The 10412-nt window shown below is 46.4% G+C and overlaps 1 protein-coding gene across 1 annotated transcript in view; it reads left to right on the top strand.

Annotated features, from left to right (window-relative positions):
* The first annotated feature begins 552 nt into the window (after positions 1-552).
* The window catches only part of GPR141 (G protein-coupled receptor 141), a 34037-nt gene continuing 24177 nt past the window's right edge, over positions 553-10412 (top strand). The window contains exon 1 of the mRNA XM_037126454.2: positions 553-684. The gene's annotated coding sequence lies outside the window, so the exon portion shown is untranslated. The remainder of the gene's footprint in view (positions 685-10412) is intronic.

The raw sequence follows: 10412 nt of genomic DNA, 5'->3' as shown, positions 1-10412 counted from the left end.
TCATGTGGCAGCCATTATTACATATCAGTCACACAGTGGTAGACCGAGGTCCCTAACAGAGTACAGAACAACTCTGTGTTTCCTGAAAGGAGCTATTATGCATACAGGCAAGGCAGAACTAAGTATACAGTTGTGAAGACATGAAACAGTGTATTCTCATATGATTGCTCATTATGGAATTATTTTCTACATCAACAACAGTAAGCCTGCTTCTGTGCCCTACCTTGTATTCTTCTACCCGGGACATAACACACAGTCGATCTCCCCTCTTTGCGTTTGGTAATATCACTGACTTCCCCCGCCCACTATTCCCTGTGCAATTGCATTTGAATGAAAGTTGAGAAGCTGGACTCTCACAGTAGTCGGAAAACTGTAATAACTGCTTCTCAACAGTTAGCCTTCCTGTAATTTTGCAACGTGGGCTGGTTGTCTTTCAGAGTTGGTTTTTCAGTGTTCGTGTGTTTGAAACAGTTTTGAGGTTTTGTGGTTGCTGGTGGCACCCTGCGGAACTTATAACACTAGCTTCCTCGTGCTTCGCCGGTGTACGGGGCACCCTCATGAGTGTGTGCACAGACCATGGATGTGCCCAAGCAGCCTTGCTACTAGACAAGAGTCCTGTCTGCAAGTCAGGCAGGTGGCTGGCTCATCAGCTGCACTTCCGCCTGAGCTATCCGGCTTTCCCAGGTAAGTGCAGAAGGCTTGGGGCTGGGCCACAGGAGTGAAAGTTATGCATAAAGAGAGCGCAGCACACTGGCCAGTGTCGCTCTAACTCAGAAGCTCTGGGCAGGCTGCTGCCAACAACACCCTGGTTTGCTTGACCACATGCCTCCTGTGCAGAAAACGTTCAGCTCTCCCCACACAGCGTGCACGCCTGCGAAGGTGACTTGCAGTCTTTGTTAGTGGTTAAAAAGGGACAAAATGGTTTTAGAATCTACCAAAAAAAGAAAGGACTCCGGCTGAAAAGTTTACAGCAGGCTCTAAGGGGGTCTGGTGTTGCATTTGTGTATTGTTTACCTGTTGACCTTTTAAGCGGTTTGTTGTTTTCCATTATGAAAATCTTTAAACTCTGACTGCAGTTTTGTCATATGCGGTTTGAGACGATTCTGGCAGCCCTTATCAACAGAAGAAAACACCCAACAACAATCAGGGGCTTTGGAATTTCTAAAAGAAATACATTCAAAGTAACATATAACAGTGGTTATTGGAATTCTTTTCACTCCACTGATACAGGGCTGCAAAACAGGAGGCAACTGTAATAACTTTGAAATCACATAATTAACAGTTAAGAACTGCTGTGGGAACACTTGTCCAAATAAGTTTACATTGAGTTCCTTCTCTGGTATCATTTACTTTTTATAAGAAATACTGCATTTCGAGGAGGTGGCATGGAGCATAAGGCCAAGTTGGAAAAAACAGGTCAGGAATCGGCAACACGGGGCTGAGAGTGTAGTCTGGCTTCTGTAGCAGATTTGTAATAGGATTTTGGGTGGGTCACTTTGTTCTCTGAATTTCAGCTTCCTGCACAATCGCACAATTGTTTAAGAACTTACTTATTAGTACCTCAGATTCACAACTTCATATTTTCTTCTTTCTCAACCAGTCAGTGTTTTAATTGATCAGTTAGGAGTAGTGAGGCCAATGAGGCAGCATGAATTCTAGCCCTCAGTTTTCTAGTAATTGACCGAGGGTTTTGGACAATAGTTTCTAACTATTTGAGGCCAGAGGTTCGGAAATTGTGTCTATAAAGGACTAGATAACAGATAGTTTAGGGATTGTAGGCCAAGATGCAACATTGAACATAGTATGTAGGGATTCACGTAACCATTTAAAAAGATGATAGTCATTCTTACATCACAGACTCTGAGGTGAGCAGACTGGCCTCGGGGTCGTCACTTCCCACCCCCGCCCAAGGCGACGACCTTCAACAGTGACAAAGTGGCGGATGCAGATGAGATTACGGGAACCCCATAGGAGTTCACGGATGGATTTAGGGTAATTCACCAGTCCTCTTTATTGTATACAAAAAATAATCTACGTTTTTTTTCTAACGGGAAAGAAGTGTCCACAGATTTTATCAGGTTTTCAAAGTGGTCTAAAACCCAGCTGAAGTTAAGGACCATAGGACTGGCTGATTTGTAAAGAACGCTTTCCAAATCTAAAGTTCAGTGAGCTACCAAGTGCTTATTGGATGTCTACCATGTGTAAGCTGCTGTGGAAAGTGCTTTAGCATGTTGTGACTAAAAACCGTGTAAAAATATTTTAAAGAGGACTGGGTACGTGAAAATCAGTGACACCCTTCAAAGTAATAAACTTGAGAAAAATTCTGTAACTGGTCGAATTTCTAAGATATTACTTTGAAGAGGGTCTTCAAGTCTAGAATGAGTTGTGTCAAAATATTTATTAAATACTCTTATTGTTCCATCTTGTTTTTGATGGAAATGGTATTATTCATGACCATCATAATAATCTTAATTTAAGTAGAGTCTCTTTCCTGAAACTATGATTTCCCAAAGGGCAGGAACGGTGCCTTTTTTCATCTCTTTGTTTTGAAAGAGCATTTGCCACATGCTAAGTACCCAACATCTTTGGAATGAATGAATGAATGAATGAATGAATGAATGAATGAAAAGACGAAGCCACCAACTGTGAGCTGATGTGCATCAGATCCTGAAGGCTTGGAGCCCGCCCCAAAGGCTGTCAAACAGGAGTTGCTAAGTCCAAAGATTACTTCTCTTTGCAACTTTGGACATAACTGTAATTTCAAAATACTTGGTCAACTAAAGATTGCAGTTCCTGGAGATTAAGTCATTTTTTTCAAAAGAGTGAAATAATTCACATGGGAGAGAGAAGCATTTCCAGCCACCCAACCCCTGGGGTGGGGTGACCAGGGAGTGCAGTCCGGCTGAGGAAGAGGAGCACGCACCTCTGAGTGCCTCCTGTTCTGAGCCCGGGGAGGAGGCTGCCCAGCTGGGGCCTGAACCGTAGTGCAAGCGGGAGTTTTCCCTGGACATTCCAGAAATCAGATCTCATGGAATTCAGGACACCACTCTGCTCCCTGATACAGACCTTCAGCCTGAGCTCCCATTGGCTGGGCAACTGATTCTGTGCATGAATGAGCACCATGCACGGGTCTTTCCTCGAAGTTACCAGGGGTAGGGAATAGCTTGTGGTCCAAGCACACCTCTCTTCTCTCTCTAGGGGTAATTTCATTTTCCAAAAGACATACTGTAGCCAGACTGCAATAGCTAGTTTATGGTTTCTTCATGTCTCTGGGGAAATTTAATTGTAGGACTAAAAAAGATGTAAGATGCATTCATCGGGAGCTTACAAAGCTGTCATATATCTATTACTGATCTATCTATCTGCCAAAAACATCCTCATTCAAAAGAGGGCCTCCCCTCCCCACTCCCAGCAACCCCCCCAGAAGCTGTCAGGGAAGGAGCAGCCTGCTGTTCTCATTGCGATGCCTTCACAGAGTGCGGTGTCCCTCCTCACTAACACCATTTATTCAAATCTTCTGTCGCCCACACTGAAACGGCAACTCCTCCCTCCCCCAGCCCCTGGTAACCACCGTTCTACTTTCTGTCTTTTTGACTTTTCACTATTTTAGGTCCTTCATATACACAAAATCGTACTATCTGCTCTTTTGTGTGAAGGCAAATTCTTGCTTCTATTTTCAGAGTCACAAAAAATACACGGCCCGTCTGTTCTGGTCTCCAGGTCCCTGTGGCTTGGGGATGTGGGGGCCTGGGCTGAGAACACCTGACTGCACACACCTTTCGTGAATGTCCCACGCTATTCAGCGACCTGTTTTCCCTCCATAGTTGAATCAGGGCATCTCCTCTTGCCCTGACTGTGCCCCACACATTGTCTTCTCTGGAGTGTTGTGACCCGTGACTAGAATGCTACCACCTCGCATTTCTCCGTGGGACGCCTGGTCTCCGGCCCAACACAGTGACTGTGGAGTCTTAGGTCCTTACTGACACCGATGGGTGGGATCCTTCTCCTCACTCCGTGTCACCTGGTGTGCTGGAAAACCGCCCAGTCTCCCCCGTCTGTGTGTGCCTCTGTGTCCTCTCAGAGAACACTACGCTTGGGACGCTTCTGGTGGCCCAGTGTGTACGGGTTCCTTCCGCCCCCACATCAGCGGGGCGTCCTACAGTGGAACTCAGTTCTGATGCTATTGACCTGGAGACAGTGTCAGATCCCGCAGGTTAAGGACTCGGTCCCACGAGACTATGCACCAGCAAGTAACATGCCCTCGGGTGACCCACAACTTCTCTCCAATCTGTCCACAAGTTGACCCTCCCTCCCCTGCAGTTTGATTAATTTGTAAGACTGGCACACAGAAGTCAGGAAAACGCTTACTTACACTTGCAGTTTATTAAAGGGTGTGATCTAGGATACAGATGACTACACTGATGAAGAGATGCTAGGGCGGGGTCTCAGAGGGTCCTCAGTGCAGGAAATGGTCCCCATGGAGTTGGGGTGCATTGCCCTACCAGTGTAGATGTGTTTGCCACCCTGGAAGCTCTTTGAACCTTCCACTCTCAGCATTTTATGAAGGCTCCATCACATAGGCATGTTCTGTTACCGACTCCTTTGCCAGCCCCTCTTCCCTCTCTGGAGAATAGGCCGGGGGGCAGGGCTGAAAAATGCGAAGCTCCTAAGTGTGGCTTGGTCTTTCTGGTGACCAGCCCCAGCCAGGAGCCATCCAGGAGCCCACCCAGAGTCCCTCATTAGAACAGAAGATGCTCCTAGGGCTCTGTCACTTAGGAAGTGACACGGATTTTAGGAGGGACTGGACACAGAGAATGATATTTGTGTAACCTTGCTACTTCACGGCGGGGACAGTGGCACCATGTGGTGCCTGCGATGAGTACTTTAGTGCAGCCTTATCCTCTCCCTTGGTTGTAATTTCTGCAGAGCCGTGACCAGGCCTAGCACAGGCTTTATTCTGTGTGAGGGAGCAACTTACAGAAGCTTTAGCTGGGATTTTAATGTGGTATGCAAAAGTCAGACAGCACTTGCCATGTTTATTGATTCCTAGTCTCTCTCTTTTGCCTCCCTTCTGCCCTCCCTCCCCCCCCCAATCCATATATAGTTTATGTACAATCTATGCTATGAACATCTGTACCAAGAACAAAATTGTTAATTGACCTACCTTTGATCTCTTCACGTGAAGCAAAGTTGGCATAAAACATGTCAGTTTCTCTTACTTGTAAATAGTAAAGATCATTATACCTATTTCACTTTATATATATATATATATATATTTTTAAAGATGTGTATAACCTTTGCTTTCCATGAGGCCGTAACGTAGTTGGAGAGACGCGGTTTTTTTTATGCAAAACAAATGCAAAGCTCTTGAATCATCATTCGCTCTTGGAAGAGACATTTACAGAAAAGGTGGTTGGAAAATCTCTATTAGACTGCTTAGAAGGAAAAAAAATGTTGGTTAAAACTCTTTCACTGAGTGGATAGGTAGCTAGTTTTCTAAAACATCACTATTAAGACTTACTAGAAAAAAATTAAAGCATTTTATTAAGAATGCCAGTTGCTTCGCAGAAGAACATGGGAATCGGATTAGGTTTGAGGCCATTTTTCCTTTATGTGCAAATGATGAGATAGAGGCTTCAGGTCAACTGGATCCTCTTGCAGATCAGGAGAGCGAGGTCCATCTTCCCGAGTTCTCCCCGACAGCCTCTGTGCTTAGGCGCGAGTGGTGTGGCATGGGCTCCGAGTGCTGCAGGGAAGTTGGAAGCTGCGTTTTAGCCGAAACTGCGTGTGGATGGAATCTGGAGGGACGCCGGGGCGTCTGACCCCCAGTTACGTTCAGGCACTGGCTCTCATGGTGGGTCTGCGTTGGACTCACTCGAGCTCCTTGCTGAGCGCACCGATGTCAGAGTCTCCCCATGAACTCTGACCCAGGGGTCTGGACCCATCTCGCTGGGTGGCTTGGAGGGTGTGTGGTTAGGTGGCCAGTTTTTTCTCATGCCATATTCCCAACGCATGTTTTACATACAGATAGTAGGGCGTGGCTAACAGCTGCTGCTCAGGTTTCGATCTAAGCGCAGGGGCAGGAAAGTGGTACCGAAGACGTTCAGAGAGTCAGTGGGTGCATCCTGGTCCCCTCGACCCACACCATGCAACACGCAGCAGAGAGGCCGTCTCGGGGAGACACGGGTCTGATTCTTCAGTAGCTAGACTTTCTGTGTAAAAAAGTGGCAATTCTCTCAGCTGCTGGATACTTCTAAGTGACAAACACATCTGTCACACCCTAGACCTCGGTCAGCTCCAACAAGCCTCAACTTCTAGTGCTGAGAATTGTGGTGATCGAAGAAATAAGCTATGAAGCATGCCCAGGACACAGTAGTAGTCAGTAATTAGTGTCCTTCCTCCCGCCTCCCACTGTTGCATGCTTTTGGTTTTTACAATACCCACAAATAAAGCAAACCGAAACCATTCCCATGCTGCCGTCCCATCTGTCAGTGACTTTGAGCCAGAGACCACAGGGACACCTGTCGGTGCACACCTGGGGTTTACCTCTCATTGCAGGCAGGGAGAGCCCCCAGTGTGGGGGCCATGGGCCACCTCACAGGATGGTGTGAAGCAGTCGCCGATGTTTGGGCTTCAGAGGGAGATTTAGAAGGAGGCCTGAGGAAGGGGGCAGGACGTGTACTAGACGCTGTCTGAAGCAGACAGAATGTTATGTTTCAGTGAGGAAATAGCAGTCCACCTGAACCAAGGGCTGTTCAGTATTTCCTGGGTGGCCCAGGGGCCTTGCTCTCATCTGAGCTCAGACAAGAGGACACGGGGACCTTGTTCTGTCCCACTTTGTCTGAGTGACAGCCCTGAGCTGTGCCCTCTTCCTCTTCCTCACCTCTAGAGTGAAACAGAGGGCAGGGGAAAGTGGCCTTAATCTAAATGGAGAGATGGAACATTGGTTGAGCACTTGCTACAGCCGACATCATGCTGGGCTTTAATGGTCCACTGGTCCCACTTGGACGTTATCTGCATACGGGGGTGGGGGGGCCAGGTCTGCTTGCCTCTGACTCACCAGGAAAGAGGATGTGATGAGAATCAGCTCAGCTGCAGAGTATGTTATGTTACAGTTGGAGTTTTTGAGAAACTGGGGTTGGGGTGAGTGTGGAAACTGTTGGGTTCTACAGCCCGGGAAGGGCATTGCCCGTACAGCCTCGTTCAGCGGAAAGCAGAGCTCGCCTGTCACCCCATGTCAGTCTGTCTCCGTTGGTGACTTGAAAGTAGAAAGACAGGGTGATGATGGACTCTGAGCCTCTCCAACCATGTGCTGTACCACTGCTTCTGGTTAAAAGGCACTTTCTGTTAGACCCTCCCATTTTCCAAATGTGTAGGAAAAAAATACAGGCGTGTATGGGTAACTGGTACCTGTGTGTTGTAGGCTTTCATTTGTAAAATCGAATGTCACACAAGACTACTTTTCATGCAAAGGAAAACATTCATTTATTCTCTGTACGCAGCTTCTACATATTTCTATGCATAGAGCCCACCAGGCAGTTTTCTCTCTCTGGGAAGAGTCCAGCCTATGTTCTCCCTCCCACAAAGCTTAGTTTGGGACACCCGCCCCAGGAAACCTCTGATGAACCCAGTCCGGCTGTGGCATCCTTCCAGTTCCTCTGGGATCTGTACCTTCAGTGTGTACTGCAAACAAAGATGGACCCCATGGGCCATAGAACCGTGGCTTTGGGGTGGCACGCTGCTCTCGTGAACATACCCCTGGGAGCTCCGTTTGAACATGTAAGTGCAGCCTCTCCTGATTCACCCACTATTCCAATAGTGAAAACAGGCCTCCCTCTGCTGCTAATGCAACAGAGAGCGTAGATGGGCCTTTTCCCTGAGCCCCTTCCTTCTCCAGCTTGGGATTATATACTGCTTTGGGGCATGATAGTATGATAAATATAACCAAGTGATAATTAGGAAAATCTTCGACTGGGCGGTCGTGGGAGGCATGGAGGGGAGATGTTTGGTGAGCACCGTCATATTGCGGCTCAACTCCGCCACTGTTTTATGAGCCCCTGCGCCTGGGGTTGGCAGACTTGGAAAACAAAAACACATCTCAGGTAAGTGATGACTAGTGTTTTCAGTATAAGTATGTCCCAAATATTAAAGGGACACTCAGGCATATTAAAAAGCTGTTCGACGTTGACCTGGATTTCAGAGTTTAACTAGGCGTATCCTGCATTCCATTTGTCAACTGCACACACAACTCCTTCGAGTTCAGTTTTCACATGGCGGCTGTTCTGGCTTTTCTGACTTGACAGAATCAGATTCACTTTGCTGCTCAGCCTCGTGTGAGGCCAGGTTACTCTGAACCCGGAGGTCACGATGCTCGCAGCAGAGAGCTGTCCACAAAGATCACAGGCAGAGGATGCACAGGGACTCCCTGCCTTAGGGGCACAGAGAGGCAGCTGCTCCCGGACATGTCCCTTCCTCCCTGCGACTCCTTGACTTCTTCCCCCAGCCTTTCTGGGAAGAACTAGGTGCCACTTCCTTTTTCCTCACAGTGGACTCTTCCTACTTCTGTTATAGCATTTATTGTACTCACGCAAGGCCTGCTTTGTAATAATGATGATAAGAACATATTAATTCCTTCCTCCCTCCCTCCGTTCCTCCATCTCTTCCTTGCTTTCTTTCCTTTTGAATCAATTGGGCTTGTTTTTTCCTCTTCATTTCCTTTCCCCCCTCTTTCCTATTTTGGTATATATACATTTTATTCTTTTAGTGCTTTCAAAGAAATGTGAGCTTTTGTACTTATTTAAGAACTCTGAAGTTAAGCAATATCTTACTTTCTTCCCAAATAGTACACAAGTCTTAGAGCACATTGACAGGGAGCCCCCCACCTATATATGCTGTTGTTGCCTAGTGTGTGAGTGTTGTCCTGTAGTCTAGCCAAATCAGTGAGGTATTAGTGTTATATTGCTTTATGCAAAATCTGTTTAGCTTTACTCATATATTTACAGTATCACTGATTAACAGTTTTTTCTTCGTTACTTAGACATTCCTTCTTGTATGACATTCCTTTTTCTTCAAATATTTCTTCTACATGCTCTTTTAGTAAGGAATAATCGGAGTAACTCCTCTCAGTTTTTGTTTGTACAAAAGGTCTTTCATGTGCCCGCACTCCTGAAAGATCATGTGGCCGTGTGCACTTTGTAGGATGGTAGTTTTTTACTCATTATTTTATTTATTTATAAATATTTGATGTCTTTTTATTTATTTATTGTTAGAGAGAGGGGAAGGGAAGGAGAAAGAGAGAGAGAGAGAGAAACATCCATGTGTGTTTGCCTCTCACGTGGCTCCCACTGGGGACCTGGCCCGCAACCCAGGCATGTGCCCTGACTGGGAATTGAACCGAAACCCTTCGGTTCACGGCCTGCGCTCAATCCACTGAGCTGCACCAGCCAGGGCCTCCTCATTGTTTTAAAGAGAATACCCTCCTGCGTCCTGGCCTCCTCTGCCAGTCTCAGAGGCCACCTGTCTGTATGAGAGCGTTCTTTTCGCTGATGTGTCTTCTCTAATGAGATGCCTTTAACATCAAGGTCTCTTTTTTCTTTAGTTTTTGGCAGTTCCACTGTCCTGGGTCTAGGTGTGTATTTCTTTTTCTTTATCCTGCTTAAAATTTTTGGACCTCACCTAATCCGATGATTGGGATTTTCATCAACGCTGGAAAATCCTCGGCCATTAACTCTCAGAAAATTGTCTTTACTTTCCTCTTTCTATCGTGTATTCTGGAACAAATTTAACTTCCCTGTCACTTTTATGATTTCCAGTTTCTTTTTTTTTTTTTTATACTCACCTGAGGACATTTTTCGCTGCTTTGAGAAAGAGAGAGAGAAAGAGATCATTGACGAGAGAGAGAAACGTTGGTTGCCTTCTCGCATGCGCCCTGACCGGAAATCGTACCCACAACCTGGGTATGTGCCCCGACTGGGATTGAACCCACAACCTTTCACTCGGAGGGATGACACCCAACCAACCGAGTCACATTGGTTAGGGTTGAATCACTTCCTTTGAATATATTCTTTTATTTCTTTAGATAATTACATTTGCATTGGCACTTTGCTTCTGCTGGGTCCCCAGAAACTCTGGGCCATTTTGAAAATTGCTTGTGCTGATGTGTGGGGAACACATTGAGGGAAGGGACAGAGCGAATTCTCGACTCGAGAAACCTGACCTGAGATGACTGTGAGGTGAGGAGCTGACCAATCCAAAACCTGAGGTTGGGGATTCAATTTGAGATTGAGGCAGTGATTGTCATGCTTAAGTGCCCATTGGGAATATATGAAGAGCATCACAAAATATGAAATTCTAGGCCCCTTCCCACAAGTAGGAGCCATGCACTGTTGTCTTTCAAAAGCTTCCCAGGCGAT

Source organism: Artibeus jamaicensis, unplaced genomic scaffold (genome assembly GCF_021234435.1).
Source record: "Artibeus jamaicensis isolate MK-2021 breed Jamaican fruit bat unplaced genomic scaffold, CSHL_Jam_final contig_1016, whole genome shotgun sequence".
NCBI classification, from domain to species: Eukaryota; Metazoa; Chordata; class Mammalia; order Chiroptera; family Phyllostomidae; genus Artibeus; species Artibeus jamaicensis.
This window is presented reverse-complemented; position numbering and strand designations above follow the sequence as displayed.